The sequence below is a fragment of the Hemitrygon akajei genome, chromosome 6 (assembly GCF_048418815.1).
Source record: "Hemitrygon akajei chromosome 6, sHemAka1.3, whole genome shotgun sequence".
Taxonomy (NCBI): Eukaryota; Metazoa; Chordata; class Chondrichthyes; order Myliobatiformes; family Dasyatidae; genus Hemitrygon; species Hemitrygon akajei.
In genome coordinates this window covers 60,589,110-60,605,959 of record NC_133129.1, presented here as the reverse complement: position 1 = coordinate 60,605,959, position 16,850 = coordinate 60,589,110, and the positions used below count along the sequence as shown (strand labels likewise).

General features: G+C 41.2%; 1 protein-coding gene across 8 annotated transcripts in view; it reads left to right on the top strand.

Annotated features, from left to right (window-relative positions):
• Window positions 1–6,904: 6,904 nt before the first annotated feature.
• LOC140729083 (multiple PDZ domain protein) overlaps window positions 6,905–16,850 on the top strand; it is a 224,435-nt gene continuing 214,489 nt past the window's right edge. For all 8 annotated transcript variants that reach the window (XM_073048416.1, XM_073048413.1, XM_073048414.1 and 5 more), the window contains exon 1: window positions 6,905–6,985. The gene's annotated coding sequence lies outside the window, so the exon portion shown is untranslated. The remainder of the gene's footprint in view (window positions 6,986–16,850) is intronic.

Here is a 16,850-nt window from a genome sequence, read left to right as displayed (position 1 = left end):
CTGCTCCAAAGAACACTATATGGGGTCATTCTTACTCTCAGCCATCAGACTCTATGAGACAACCTATAGCTGGGGAAGTGATGATCCCCTTCTGTTAGACTGCTAGAGGTAACTTATTTTTTATTCTTTTTACCTCTCTTCTGATATTTAGATCTGTGCACTTATAATGCTACTGTGACACTGTAATTTCCTTTGGGATCAATAAAGTATCTATCTATCTAATCCACCAGCCTCCCAGTACCCCATTGTCTTAATGTTTGGCTGATGCATATACGAACATCTTACTGTTTGCAATTTACAATATACGTTAAGAATGGAAGATTGGTTCTCGCTTGAATTAATATCTGAAATATTCACTAAACTCCAGAATACTGCTTAACATACTCTCCTCCTGGCCTCTGGACAGTAATCTGTCCCAGGAAGGCCAAACTTTGAGGATCTGATTAAACAGGTCAGCGAAAATGCCCTTCACATTGGATCGTTTCCCCAGTTACTAACCTATTATGTCCCTATGTGTACCTTTACCTGCATTATTTAATATCCCTAATTGGCTATTTACAAGACTGAGCAAAGATGGCAATAAAATTTTCTAAAATTTTTGATTACATCCTCTTGGATATATGTATTTTCTCAATTTCAACGTCTTTAAAATGCAGCTTTGTCATTCGTGTGCTTGTTGCCTCCTTCCCTACTGGCCCGTTGTGGTTTACATATCATTATCATTGCCCCTCAATATCTTATAGGTAAAACTCATCAGTCACTGTCAGTAGCTCTACTCAGAGGGCAGGGGCATAGCAAAGAATGTTTATTTCAGGTTCACAGACAACAGTTCCCATCCCATGCCGTGACAGATTATCAGAGTAATTTAACAACCTGTTACTCATTCCCTTTCATTGATCTGCTGGAGGATAGGGATGGTTCTATTTGAATAGCCGTAAGGAACGCACCCCCTTCTGGACTGTCCTTTCAAATGCTAGCCCAACCACTGAAAAGGCCCAGCTCATTTGCAATGTCCCCTCTATTTTTTTAAACAGCTTGCAGACCAACCATTGCTCTGAGCAGCAAATATTTATATGGCCTGAAAACTGCACGGCGCTTTAAATGTTTTATTTGCATTGGTGTTCAGTGGCCGGTGGTTTATTAACAAAGAGCTACCAACTTTTATTCTGTTTATTGTTACAACTTGTAACAGTGTTGCAATTTGAAACACTGGCAATGTAAATATGTTGAAGCGCAAAAATGTTTCAAAGTAAATGTTGTGGTACATTTATTATTTAAAAAATTTATGGATTATATTCATTGACACATAATTATTTACAGGTTATTTCACATTTATAATAACATATATTCTAGAATTAAATTAGAAGAATTTCAACAATATATTAACATAATTTCAAAATTATATTAACATTGCATAAAAGGAAATTCCAGCTACGTGACAACAAAGGCTACGTGCACCGGAGCATTTCAGTTACTGCACAGCAGCACATTCATGCAGCACAGAGGAAACAGCGCTCATTTGTGTTCACTCCCCATTCAGGCCATGTGCAATTTCTTCTCTTTCTCAGTCTGCCTTGCCATCGAGTTTGTGGAACGAATGACAGGTGGAACCTGGCGTCACTGTCATAACTTATATCCCTCCCATTCCTTTTCCAATATCTTTCTATTCTGATCTACATAACTAATCATCTATCTTCAAGAACCAGCCTTCATCTCAGAATACCGTTACCACTATAGTTAACATATTATTCGCAGCTTGCTGTTGCGATCTCTCCGTGTCTTCTGCATTTGTGTTTCCGTTCCTTTCCATTTGCTTCAATTATCTGCTTCCATTAGGAAGATGATGGCCGTTATTTCAGTTCCCTGTAATGAAATTGTTAGTGGGCTGATTCACTTGGTCTTCCTTCTCCCTCTGATTCTCTATCATCAGCAATGATGAACTCTCATTTGCATTTTACCTGATACATGCTGGATTATATCTCAAATTTGTAGAGTTCTGTCTGAAAGAAGTAAAACTCAATCAGTGTGTTGACAATAGAGGGTGGAAATGGGAACCCATCTCCCTGTTCTCTCAGGACCCTGGCTCAGAGCAATGACAAAAACATTTCCTTTGAGGTCACATGGGGCCCAACTATGTGGATTTTCCCCCACATAATCTAATCCCTCCAATAATATGATGGCTTTGACTATGGTACTCCCTATCGCTGGTCCCAATAAGGGCAGTGAAACTCTCTTAACCAGGAGCTGCTGCTTTAACTAACTACCCCATCATGGTTGAGGTTAGCCTATGACCCTCCGGTAGGTTGTCGCTATTGTGACAGATTCCTCTGATCAGAGTCTACTGGCAAAAAGATCTGGTTCTTTCCTCCATTGTGCTTCACTCTTCAAACCCCATTCAAAGAGTGAGGGATACCTGATGTGTTGTGGTCATCTCACTGCCCCTTTACTAGCTGACAGGCCATCACTGTGCTCCTATTCTCTAACTCCGTAGCCCATGTCTGTGCTGACTGGGCAGCCTTCACCAACATATTGCTGGTTTAGCATCTCCACTTTATTTCTCAAACTATCTACCTTTTTCTGCATCGATGAGATTATCTTGTATTGTTGTTTTATTATTGCTGCCAGCAGCCAAAAAGCACTCCTCGGATCCCCTTCCACTTGGGGAAAACTACCTCATTAAGTATGGAGATGATGTGGTGTCTCATTTTCACCCCATGAGAGTCCAACTTATCTGACCAAGCTCCTGGTCACCATAGTCCACCAGTAGGTTGCTGAGACTTCCAAATCCTGCACTGTTGTCGGTCCTCCGCAGGGGAGGGGATCGCTCTCTTATTTTTCCTTTTAAAGACATACACCTTCTGTTCAATCACTGAACTCTGATCGAAGTGCAAATTGCTGTGTGAAATCAGGTTCCTGGGTCTGGTGAGTGCAACCAAAACAGACTCACTACCAGTGAGTAGGTTAATTATTTCCTTACAGGACAAGACGGTACCCCTTCAAGCTATACTCATTTGCACTACTTTTCTAAAATGAGTGCCCAAAGCGACAGGACAAAGTGGACACTAAACATACACAAAATGGCAAATACTTATCTAAAATGTGCACCTGAGCCTTCTTTACTGCAGTACACCTTCACATGTTCACTGTTTTTGTGGCACTATCCGCTATCTGGTCCGTGGTGAAATGGACACTAACTCCAACAGCTCCCTACTTCATCCCCCCACCCCCCTGTACATCTACCCACCTTCCCCTTCACCTGCCAGTTTGCACTCCTACTCCTCGCCCCACAATCTCATTTTGGCTTCCGCCATCCTAATAAAGGATCTTGGCCTGAAACATTAGCTGCTCATTTCAGTCCATAGACACTGCCTGACTGCTGAGATCATTCAGAATTTAGTGTGTGTTGCTCAAGGTTTCTAGCATTTGTGGAATTTCATGCTTATAATAGAAGATTTTTTTTCAGCTACTGTTCAATTTGGGGGGCATTTATTCTGCCTTCATTAGTGTTTAACAGAATCAGTGAATTTCAGATATTAAAATGAAACTTCAGAAAAGAGTTTATTGTATTTAGAGATATAGTGCATAATAGGCCCCTTCCAGCCCATCGAGCCATGCTGCCAGCAACTGAATTAACCCTAGCCTAATCATGAAACAATTTACAATAACCAACTAATCTACTAACTGATATGTGGATGGACTGTGGGAGGAAACCCATACATTTATGGGAAGAAGTACCAACTTCTTACAGGTGACTTTGGAATTGAACTCTGAACTCTGATGCCCCAAGCTGTAGTAGCTTTGTGCTAACCACTACGCTACCATGATACCCTGTAGCAGTTTTCAATCTCTGTAAATATAGATACATCTTACAATAGTACAATATACTGAATGTTTTGATAACTTTTCCAAGCAATGTAGCCAGAAAAGCAATTGTATTTCCCAGTCTATAATTACAAAGTGTTTTCCCCATTATTCAAAGAACATTAATAGAAGACCTGTGTCAGGATTACCACATGCCTCAATAAAGGTGACAGCAATATTTTATTCATCATTATGCTTACAATATGTTGGAAATTTCCAATGCTTGTGTAGTGGGTGGCTCTATCCTCTTTACCAAGGGCCTCGGCTGCTAGATTCAATGTCTTTCTGATTGCCGTATTGCTAGAATGAATTTATGAGTGATATCTTTTTTCTTCTATGTGCTCGTTCATTTTAGTTTCTGTTAGTTATATCTACATAACTTCAGAAATTAAAGCAAGAATATCTTGGTGTCATGAAGTGTGCTCTGTATAGATGAGTTGATAGGCAATTATTTCAGAAAAATCTTCATTTTTTTCATTAGAACTTCAGAAGTACGAGCAGGATTAGGCCAGTTGGTTCTGTAAGCCTGGCTCAGCTATTAATCAAGATCTACCTCAATGCTTTTTCACTATCCCAAGATCCCTTGCTCCCCTTAATGTCCAGGAATTTTCTAACCTCTGTTTTGAATTAACTAAATGATGGAGTTAACTGAAGTCCCACAGGAAAGAGAATTTCAAGGACTTTCTACTCTCTTTGTGAGGAAATTATCCTCATCTCAGTCCTAAATGGCTTAATTCTTATTCTGAAACTATGACCATTGTTCTAGACTCCTCAGCCAGGGAAAACTTCCTCTGTGCAGCCAGCCTATTTATTCAGTCTTGCAAAAACTTTGTAAATTTTAATAAGATCTTACCCCCTTCTCCCAATAAAGGCCTAATATTCTTGATCTCTCCATATATGAAGTTTCTATATACTAGTTTCTCCAGAAACTGATTGGAAGCTGAGCCTACTGGACCTGAACACCTCCCTCTGCAACTGGATCCTAGACTTCCTCACTGGGAGATCTCAGTCAGTCCAGATTGGGAGCAGCATCTCCAACACCATCACACTGAACACGGGGGCTCCCCAGGGCTGTATGCTCAGTCCACTGCTGTTCACTCTGATGACCCACGACTGTGCTGCAACAGACAGCTCGAACCATATCATCAAGCTCGCCGATGACACGACCGTGATGGGTCTCATCAGCAAGAATGACAAGTCAGCTTACAGAGAGGAGGTGTAGCGGCTAATGGACTGGTGCAGAGCCAAAAACCTGTCTCTTAATGTGAACAAAACAACAGAGATGGTTGTTGACTTCAGGAGGGCACAGAGCGACCACTCCCCGCTGAACATCGATGGCTCCTCGGTAGAGATCGTAAAGAGCACCAAATTTCTTGGTGTTCACCTGACAGAGAATCCCACCTGGTCCCTCAACACCAGCTCCATAGCAAAGAAAACCCAGCAGCGTCTCTACTTTTTGCGAAGGCTGAGGAAAGTCCATCTCCCACCCCCCATCCTCATCACATTCTACAGGGGTTGTATTGAGAGCATCCTGAGCAGCTGCATCACTGCCTGGTTCAGAAATTGCACCATCTTGGATCGCAAGACATTGCAGCGGATAGTGAGGTCAGCTGAGAAAATCATCGGGGTCTCTCTTCCCGCCATCATGGACATGTACACTACACGCTGCATCTGCAAAAGAAACAGCATTATGAAGGACCTCATGCACCCCTCATACAAACTCTTCTCTCTCCTGCTCCGAAGCATTCGGGCTCTCATGACCAGACTATGTAACAGTTTCTTCCCCCAAGCTATCAGACTCCTCAATACCCGAAGCCTGGACTGACACCTTGCCCTATTGTCCTGTTTATTATCTATTGTAATGCCTGCACTGTCTTTGTGCACTTTATGTAGTCCTGTGTTGGTCTGTAGTCTAGTGTAGCTTTCTCCATGTTTTGTTGTTTTTTTTATGTAGTTCAGTCTAGTTTTTTGTACTGTGTCATGTAGCACCATGGTCCTGAAAAACGTTGTCTCATTTTTACTATGTACTGTACCAGCAGTTATGGTCGAAATGACAATAAAAGTGACTTGACATGACCTGACTTGACTTGATATGGCAAATCTGGTATCCCTAGAACTTTGAGAAACTTTATTCTTTTAGGTAAGGAAGCTGAAATGCTCATGCTATTCCAGGTGGTGTCTCACTTTAGGCCCTGCAGTGAGACATATTTACTTTTTCATTGAATTCTGTCATACAAAAGCCAACTTACCATTTGCCTTTCTCAATGCTTGCTTTAACTTCATGTTAGCTTTAGGTGTCTTGTGTCCGTTGTAACATCAGCATTGCCCAATCTTTAATCATTTAACATATGTTTAGCATTTTTGTTTGATGCATTATGATAATTTTTCCAATTTTATTCCACATACCATATATATGCCCGCTGAGTTTGTATGTAAACTTTGATGTTTTGTCTCACCATCAAGCTTAGAAATATGTAATTTAGTTCCTTCGGGTGAATCACTGATATAGGATATAATGAAGTACTTTACTAGTCACACCCTGCCAACCTTAAAGGCAATTTATTTATTCCTTCATTTTGCTTTCTGTCGAAAAGCAAATTCCATGCCAATATTTATCTCCCAGTAGTGAGTGCTCAAACTTTGTGAACCAACCTTCTGTGATGTACCTATTAAAAAATCCCTCTAAAACTCAACATAGCCCACATTTACTAATTCTCCATTGTTTCACCAGTCACAAAGAACTCCAGATGAGTGAAATATGATTTCCGTTTCATAAATGTATGATGACACCTTTTTTTGCCCCACACTGGTATTTATTCCAAAGACTATTATCAATTCAGCGCACGGTGCATTCCAGAGGATTGACATCAACCTATACTTTCATTGTGTACTTCCCTTCTTCTAAAACACCCCCTCCCTCCTTTTACCCAGTTTTCTATTTCATTTCCCTTTCTTCCTTCGCTCTGATCCTCTATTCCCTCCTTCTCCACCCTCTCCCCACCTAACGGTCCTTGAATCGGGACGCTGCCCAGTGCGCATACTCGTGCCGGCGTCCGAGCTGCGCAAGCGCGTCGCTAGTGGAACGGCGGAGCGGGGATGCGGAGTGGATGGCGTCCGATGTCGGGTAATCTGTACCGTGTAACACGCTTAGTAAAACACTGTCACCAGCAAGCACTCGTCGGGCCAAGCTGAGCCCACAGGAGTGATGCGACAGCGCGGGGCAGGGGGAAGAGGGGGCCGGGTCTCCTCCCTTTGCTCAGCCATTTGCAGGATGGTGGCCGTGCCGCCTTGTTTCCCCAGCAGCGGGGATGCACCAAACCTCTCCCTTCTTCAGCGCATCGCCCACCTCTCCTGCGGGGGTTGACCCTACGGATGTTTGGCTCTGTTTTCCCGAAAGCCGTGGCCTATTGCTCCACGCAGAAACCTTTCCATCAGACCCTTATGAGAAAAAGATACCATCCTATTTGTTATGTTTTAATAGTTGAATGCCTCTACTGCGTTACTGCGTATTCACAGTGTTGACCTTAGGAAATTCCGAGCTTCTTAAGCAGAAAGGAGGAGATAACTTGGCTTTCAAAACAAATTGACTTTGGAGCTGTGCGAAGTGATTTTTGAATTGCTGCTACTTTTGTTGTTAAATGCGACAACTGATTTTTTTTTTAATATCCTATTGCAAATCGTGTGATAAATTATCCCGAGTTGTCCGCTATCGATAAGAACTTTATTCTTTCTCCTTTGTATTTACGTTACTTTGAAGTAGGAAATGCATATTTTGAAATGCATGTAATTGTTTTCATGAAAAAACTATTTGGTTTTCTAACTTGGGCACCCAATATGCACGGAAATGTTGATAATGTATAACAGAAAAGTTGGCAATATTGCTAATTAAGTTGTTTTTTTCCTCTCAAAAGTTTACCGCTCTAGGTCACAAAGCTTGTCATTTTTCTTTTAAAAGCAACTTTAATTAGAATTCCTCAAAAGGGTCCCTAGCAATCCACAGCACAATGGAAATCAGCATTCACTAATTTCAATAGTGAAGAACAATTTAATTATAAGAAAGTTGTCCTTAATGCGTTACTTGTCACTCTTGCTGTAGTTTGTTTGCTGTGAAGCAGTGACGTTACTAATATTATCTTTTCATTTATCTTTGTATCTCATGACAGACTTTGATTTATGACTGTTACTGACTGCTTTGCATTTGGTTAAAATCAAGTTTATTATCATACACATAAGTACATATATGCAGAAGTGGAATGAAAAAAATTACAGTAACCCAGGCTCAAAGTATTTAAGCATTCATTAGAAAAGCATAAATTAATTTTAAGTTGTGTACAATTTTTACAAGAAAACACAATTAAAATATTCAAGTCTTTTTTAATGCAAGGTGATCTAGCGTTGCTAAACTGTAGTGTTGCTAATTTAGGGTTTTGTTGGTTGGTTCAAGAATTGAATGGTTACAGTTGCAGGAAGTCGCTGTTCTTGAACCTGGTGGTGTAGGATGTCAGGGTTCTGTGTCTCCTGCCCAATGGGTAACTGAAAAGATGTCATGGTTCAGATGGTGGGATCTTCAATGATAGATGACACTTCCTTGATTCAGTGCTTCCTGTAGATACCACCAGCAATGGGGAGGGGTGTGCCCGTGATATATGTTCACTGCCCTCTGCAGCTTCTCTGCAAGCATTTGAATTACTGTACCAGGCCATGATGCAAGGAGTCAGGATACTTTTAGCAGTATATCTGCAGAAGCCAGTGATCAATGATAAGCTGAATCTCCTTAAATCTTAAAAAGGTAAAAGCTAGTGCATTTTCCTTATGATAGCATCAATCTGCTGGGCCTGGGTTTATTCCTCTCCATAGAAGCTGCCGGATTTGCTGAATTCCTCTTGCATTTTGTGTATTTGGCTCAAGATCTCCTGCATCTTTGTAATCTCTTGTGTTAATGATTGGTAAGCTCACTCATTGTCACCTGTGATTCATCTAACAACAGTATGAAGAATTGTATTTATCACTATTGATATTCTCTGTTATTCCAAATCTTTAAATCACAACAGGACCAACTGGAACAAGAAATCCACCCACTATCTGCACCACAGAAAATGCTATAATAGCAATAGCAACAGACTGTATTCGGCACCCAAAATTTATCCCTTTGAATTAAATGAAGTGTGATTCAGAGGCAGAGATAAATATACTAATGGTCTAATGTAGCATATGCAACGTATTGTTTAGACTAGGGCTTTGCTTCTATAATCTAGCAACTCTGTATTTTAAGCAGCTTTCTCAAATTAGCGTGCCATTCTGTTATGAAATAAAATAAGCTGGTATAACACAAATTTTGTACAACTGCAGGGCACTTAGAAACCATTGTAATTGAGTTGTAGCGAGAGGTGCAGCTTGGAAGCTGTAATAGAGTAGCCAGAGTTAAACTGAAAGGTGCTCAGCTCTGTGAACTAAATATAGTTCAGGGAGTTACTGTAGATACTAAGTTAAAGGGCAGGACTTCCAGGGTTGTGATCTCAGGATTGCTACCCGTGCCACGTGTTAGCGAGGCTAGAACTAGGAAGATTATACAGTTTAATACGTGGCTAAGGAGCTGGTGAAGGAAGGAGGGCTTAAGATTTTTGGATCATTAGTTACTCTCCCAGGGAAGATGGGACCTGTATGGAAGGGACGTTTGCACCTGAACTGGAGGGGGACTAATATCTGAGCAGGAAGGTTTGTTAATGCTGCACGGTGGGGTTTAAACTAGAGTTGCAGGGGAATGGGAACCAAAGAGCCAGAACAGTTAGTGGAGAGGTTGCAGAGACAGATGTTGGTAAGACCTTATACAAAGTTAGAAATCAAAAGGTTGAGCATGGTGCAACAATATTGCAAAGGGTGAGTACAAGTCCAAAGTATCTGAATGCGTGCAGTACATGGAATAAGATAGATGAACTTGCAGTACAATTGCATATTGGCAGGTATAATGTAGACATTGCGGAGTCACGACTGAAAGATTGTAGCTGGGAGCTTAATATCTGAGGATACGCATTGTATCGAAAGGATAGGAAGGAAGGCGGGGGGGGGCGGCATTTCTCTGTTGGTAAAAAAAATAAAATCAAATTATTGGAAAGAGGTAACATAGGATCGGAAGATGTTCACTCATTGTGGATAGAGCTAAGGAGCTGCAAGGGTAAAAAGATCCAGATGGAAGTCGTGTACAAACCAAGCAGTAGTAAAGATGTGGCCTACAAATTACAATGGGAGACAGAAACTACGTGCCAAAAGGGCAATATTAAAATAGACATGGGGGACTTCAATATGCAGGTAGATTGGGAAAATTGGGTTGGTGCTGGATTCCAGGAGGTGGAATTTCAAGAGTGCCTACAAGATGGCTTTTTAGAGCTGCTTGTGGTTGAACCCACTAGAGAATCAGCTATTCCAATTGGGTGTTGTGCAATGAACCAGAATTGATTAGAGAGTTTAAGGTAAAACAACCCTTAGAGGAAAGTGATCACATTATGTTGGAATTCACCCTGAAATTTGAGATGGAGAAGCTAAAGTCAGGTGTATCAGTATTGCAGTGGAGTAAAGCGAATTACAGAGGCATGCAAGAGGAAGTGGGCCAGAATTGATTGGAAAGCAGCACTAGCAGGGATGATGGCAGAGCAGCAATGACTGGAATTTTTGGCAGCAGTTCACAAGGCACAGAATATATACATCCTAAAGAGGAAGAAGTATTCTACAGGAAAGATGACACAACCATGACTAACAAGAGAAGTCAAAGCTAAAATAAAAGCCAAAGAGAAATCATATAATAGAGCAAAGATTAGTGGGAAGTTGGAGGATTGGGAAGCTTTTAAAAAGCAACAGGGCAACTAAAAAAATCCATTAAGATGGGAAAACTAGAGTATGAAAGTAAGCTAGCCAGTAATATTAGAGGATACCAAAATTTTCTTCAGATTCATAAAAGTGTAAAACAGGCGAGAGTGGATATTGAACTGCTGGAAAATGATACTGGCGAGGTACTAATGGGGGACAATGAAATAGCGGATGAACTGAATAAGTATTGTGCATCACTGTTCACTGTAGAAGATACCATTACTAGAGAGAGGGTTCTTGGGAAACTGAAAGGTCTGAAGGTAGATAAGTCACTTGGACCAGATGGTGTACAGCCAGTTCTGAAAGAGGTGGCTGAAGAAATTGTGGAGACATTAGTAATGATCTTTCTAGAATCACTAGATTCTGGAATGGTTTCGGAAGCTTGGAAAATTGCAAATACCATTCTCCTCTTCAAGAAGGGAGCGAGGCAGAAGAAAGGAAACTACAGGCCAATAAGTCTGACTTCAGAGGTTGGGAAGATGATCTTGGAGTTGATTATGAAGGATGACATCTTAGGGTACTTGGAAGCACGTGATAAAATAGGGCATAGTCAGCATGGTTTTCTCAAGGGAAAATATTGCCTGACACATATGTTGGAATTATTTGAAGAAATAACAAGCAGGATACACAAAGCAGAACCAGTTGACATTGTGTACTTAGATTTTCAGAAGGCTTTTAACAAGGTGCCTCACATGAGGCTGCTTAACAAGCTATGAGCCCATGGTTTTACAGGCAAGATTCTAGTATGGATAAAACATCAATTGATTGGCAGGAAGCAAAGAGTGGGAATAAAGGAAGCCTTTTCTGACTGGTTGACAGTGACTAGTGGTATTCCAGTGTTGGGACCGATTGTTTTTATGATATATGTCAGTAATTTGGATGATGGAATTGATGGCTTTGTTGCAAAGTTTGAAGATGATATGAAGATAGGTGGAGGGGCAAGTAGTTTTGAGGAAGTAGAGAGGCTGCCAAAGAATTTAGACAGATTAGGAGAATGGGCGAAGAAATGGCAGATGGAATATAGTGTCAGGAAGTGTATGGTCATGCACTTAGGTAGAAGAAATGAATGGATTAACTATTTTCTAAATGGAGAGAAAGTACAAAAAACTGAGACTCAAAGGGACTTGGGAGTCCTTGTGCAGGATTCCCTAAAGGTTAATTTGCAGGTTGAGTCTGTGGTGAGGAAGGCAAATGCAATGTTAGTATTCATTTCAAGAGGACTAGAATATAAAAGCAAAGTTTTAATGTTGAAACCTTCTAAAGCACTGATAAGGCCTCACTTGGAGTATTGTGGGCAGGTTTGGACCCCTTAGAAAAGATGTGCTGAAACTGGAGAAAATTCGAAGAAGGTTCACAAAAATGATTCCAGGATTGAAATGCTTGTCATATGAAGAGCGTCTGATAGCCGTGGGCCATTGTTCACTAGAATTCAGAAGAATGAGTAACACTATTGAAACCTATTGAATGGTGAAAGTCCTTGATAAAGTAAATGTAGACAGTATGTTTCCTATGGTGGGAGAGTCTAAGACCAGAGGACACAGCCTCAGAATAGAGAGATGTCCTTTTAGAACAGAAGTGAGGAATTTCTTTAACCAGAGGGTGGTGAATCTGTGGAATTCTTTGCCACAGGTAGCTGTGGAGGGTAAGTCTTTCTGTATATTTAAGGCAGTGGTTGATAGATTCTTGATTGGATAGGGCATGAAGGGATGGTGGGGGGGGGGGGGGGAGAAAGCAGGAGATTGGGGCTGAGAGGAAAATTGGATCAACCATGATGAAATGGCAGTGCAGACTCGATGGGCCAAATGGTTTAATTCTGCTGCTATATCTTGTGGTCTTATATCAGTTTATGATCTATTGGATGGAATTAGGTGTAAGGGCAGCTATGAATAAAAGGTATGTAGCCCCCTGGCTCGCCTCAGGCTCGATCAGCTCGCTTCCGTCCAGAGGGAGCAGCTTTCGGCCCCGCCAAACTGGATAATCAGCTTGTGTGGATGTTGTATGATATCCTCACCCCACCAAATAGCAGACAATACACCATATGCAATTAAATGATTATGCTTTATAGATCTTACTAGAACTAAGTGATTAATAATGATACAGTATATATGAAGGAAAAGGAAATAAAGAAAAGGCGCCAAACTTATCAAAGTCCAAACCACTTCATGCACAACTGTTGGAGCTCAATTAACAAAGTCTTCTGGCCACCATTCAATCCCCTCCAAACTCCTTGACTCACAGCTCAGGACCACCCGAAGTGATCATCCAAGCACGCCTGTCCTCGTCTCCTCTCCCCGCTGAACCTCCTGGCCTCGGACCCCCGCTCGGGGTCTGTTCCGTTGCCCAACTTACAGCATCGCATCCTCTCTCTCTCAGCCCCTTGCGCCGACTCCCCAAAAGCCCGCCAACAATAGTTTACAGACTCAGAAGAGAGAGAATAACATTAATCCCAATTGGTTAACAAATTAATACAATTCTCATTATCAGTAATTTTACCCAAACAAAACTGCGAGAGAAGGCACTGATCATAACAAAGAAGCATTCCGACTTTTAACAAAACAAAGAAGCCATTTTGATTAACATACGCAGTAACAAAAAAAGAAAGAAAAAACCCTTTTACAGGTCGAATTATTTTCATGACTAATAATTTAATGAGTTCTGCAGAGAGTGGAGATGGTTATGTTGATTGCAGGCAAGATTGCTTATAGTTGCTGTGATGTAGCTGAATAAAATAAAAAGGCATATATATACTTTTGGATAAATAGGTAAGCTCATGCTTGCAAGGCTTTGAATTTCTGGAGAATTTTAATCAATAGAAGGGTGAATTTTATTAGATTTAAAAATGAGTTATGAACCAGATTTAATTATTCTTCCACTTTTAAGATGTTAATATGCTAGTGAAGATCTTAATGTGATTGAATTCAATGTGTTTGAAATGGATAAATACTGCCCCTTTGCATTCCCTATTACTCGTCAACTGATGAATTCTCATTGTTTCCTGTGTTTTGGCTGAATTTCCCTCTTACAGTGAGGTGCTCTTAGCTGCACACAATACTCTCATTGTGATCTGCTGTCTAACCTTTGATTTACCATTCTGTAACTCTTGCCATGTTGTCAAATATTCCTGGTTAACTATGACCATAAGAGTAGTGTATTTAGTATTTCAGTAATATTTGAGAAATACTGAAAATATATTCCTTGATTAGTATCTTTTGTTTGTTTAGTTAATTAACTTTGGGTTATTTGAAAGAAGTATGTGTATGTCATATGTTGTTACACCACCAGGTGTGTGTCTCACTGAAAAACAAAGGTTGAAAAAACCCTAAGTAGATCAGTATTCTGGTTGCTGTGTTTTTTTTCAGTTAGTTTCTGGAGTTACAAAAGGGGCGATGAGGAAGTTTTAAGACAAACCCGAGATGACTAGCTACCTGTTGGAGAGCAACACCTTTTTCTTTAGAAGGGTGGGAGAGACGTTCATTTTTTTTAAAAAGGCAGAAAATGGTCAAAATTAGCAAGCAATGTTTATGACCATGGGTTCATAAACAGTGAGCATTGGCTGATAATAAAAAAATAAGGAAAAGCTGAAATGTCTGGCTGTATTGGAAAGATAGATGGGTTTGATTGCACAACAGATATTTGGATGATATATGCTGAACAAATTGAACTGTATTTTGAAGCAAATAAAAAACGAATGCCAGTGTTGCTGAGGCAATGGGTAGAAAAGCATACAGTTTGTTTAGACATTTAACTGCTCAAACTAAACCAGCTGAAATGAGCTTTGCTGATATTGTGAATGTAGTGCAGGAACATTCAGAACCAAAACTATTGTTGATTCGCTTTAGGTTGCACAATTATTTCAGTGATGGGCTTAATAATACACTGAGAGATCATTTAGTTTGTGGAATCGGACCAGAAAGCATTCAAAAATAGTTCCAAACATTACATCACATCTCAAGAGTTTTCCATTGTTATGATCATGGCTGTATACATCCTCCCGCAAGCTAATGCTAAGCTAGCATTAGCACAGCTATACTCAGCTGTCAGCAAACAACAGGATGCTTACCCTGATGGTGCCTTCATTGTTGCAGGAGATTTTAACCAGTTCAACCTATGATCTGTGCTCCATAAATTCTATCAGCATGTGCAGTGTCCTACCATGGGGATTAAACACTCTGGATCATGTGTATATGAATGTCAAAGACTCATACAGAGCCTCCCCCAGCCCACCCCTGGGACAATCTAATCATCTTTCACTGTTTTTGATGCCAGCATACAGACCACTTATCTGCAAAACTGAACCTGCAATAGAAACAGTCAAAATATGACCAGAAGATGCCTCTTTACAACTCCAAGATTGCTTTGGTTGCACCCACTGGGACCTGTTTGCACAACAGGCTACCAGCGGTACAGAGGGGAACTTGGAGGAGTACACATCCATTGTGCTTTTCTACATCAACAGTTGTGTAGACAGTGTAACAGTAGACAAGAAAGTAAAGATAATTCCAAACCAGAAACTGTGGATGAATAAAGAGGTACAAAATTTTTTAAAAGCATGCAATAATGCTTTTAAATCTGGTGATGCCTCAGCATATAGTGTTGCCAGGTCAAACCTGAAAAAAGGCATAAAAAAGGCCAAAGACATCTACAGGCAACGGGTAGAGGACCACTTTAACAGTGCTAACAATCGGAGCATGTGGCAAGGCACCAGGGCTATTACTGACCACAAGCATAACCCTATCTGCTCCCACAGTGATGTCACACTGGCCAATGAATTCAACACCTTTGCCGTTTTGAAATTAGCAACAATGTGAGGAGTGCAAGAATGCCGGCCATAGAGGATGAACAGGTTCTTACACTGAGTACACATGATGTACAGCACACGCTGCAGAGGGTCAGTCCATGAAAAGCTGCAGGCCCAGATGGAGTTCCAGGACGGGTACTTAAAGACTATGCTGAACAACTGGCTGATGTATTTACGAGAATTTTCAATCTGTCTCAGGCAACGATCCCCAAGTGCCTGAAGTCAGCCATCATAGTGCATGTCCCGAAGAAAACAAACATCAACAATTTGAATGACTATCGCCCGGTTGCCCTACACCAATAACAATGAAGTGCTTTGAGAGATTGGTCCTCTCCCACATTAAAGTCACTATCCCTGCTACGTTGGACTCACACCAGTTTGCCTATAAAGCAAACAGGTCCACGGAGGATTCCATCTCATTAGCTCTTCACACTGTCCCGACACATCTGGAGGGAAAGGGCACATAGGTGAGGATGTTGTTTGTTGATTATGGCTCTGCTTGTAACACTGTCATTCCCAGCAAGCTCATCTCCAAACTCCACCAGCTAGGCCTCAGCTCATCACTCTGCAACTGGGTCCTGAATTTCTTGTCAGAGCGTTCACAGGCAGTGAGACTGGGCCCTCACCTGTCCTCCACTACTAACCTGAACACTGGTACACCACAAGGTTGTGTATTGAGTCCCATACTCTATTCCCTCTTCACTTATGACTGTGTACCTGCATTTCACACCAATACCATTGTCAAATTCGCAGACGACATAACTGTGATCGGGTTGATCTCCGACAGTGACGAATCAGCGTACAGAGCGGAGGTACAGAACATAGTGAGCTGGTGCTCAGAGAACAACCTGTCTCTTAATACAGCAAAGACTAAGGAGCTAATTATTAACTTTGGAAAGTCACGGGATGATGAGTATGCTCCAGTCTACATTAACAGAGACATAGTGGAGAGTGTGTCCAGTTTCAGGTTTCAGGGAATACACATCTCAGAAGACCTTACATGGTCCACTAACACCACAATAGTTAAGAAAACACAGCAGCGCTTGTTTTTCTTCAAGACACTGAAGAAAGCTGGTCTACCTGAACAGGTGCTGGTGACCTTTTACCACTGCACCATAGAGAGCATCTTAACATACTGCATCTCTGTATGTTATCTCAGTTGTACAGCAGCTGATAGAAAAGCACTTCAGCGGGTCATCTCTAGTGCACAGAAGATCATCCGGACACAGCTCCCAGCCCTGGAGGATACCTACAGTTCACGCTGCCTAAGGAAAGCTACAAACATCTGTAAGGACAATACACACCGATGCAATCATCTGTTTGAACTTCT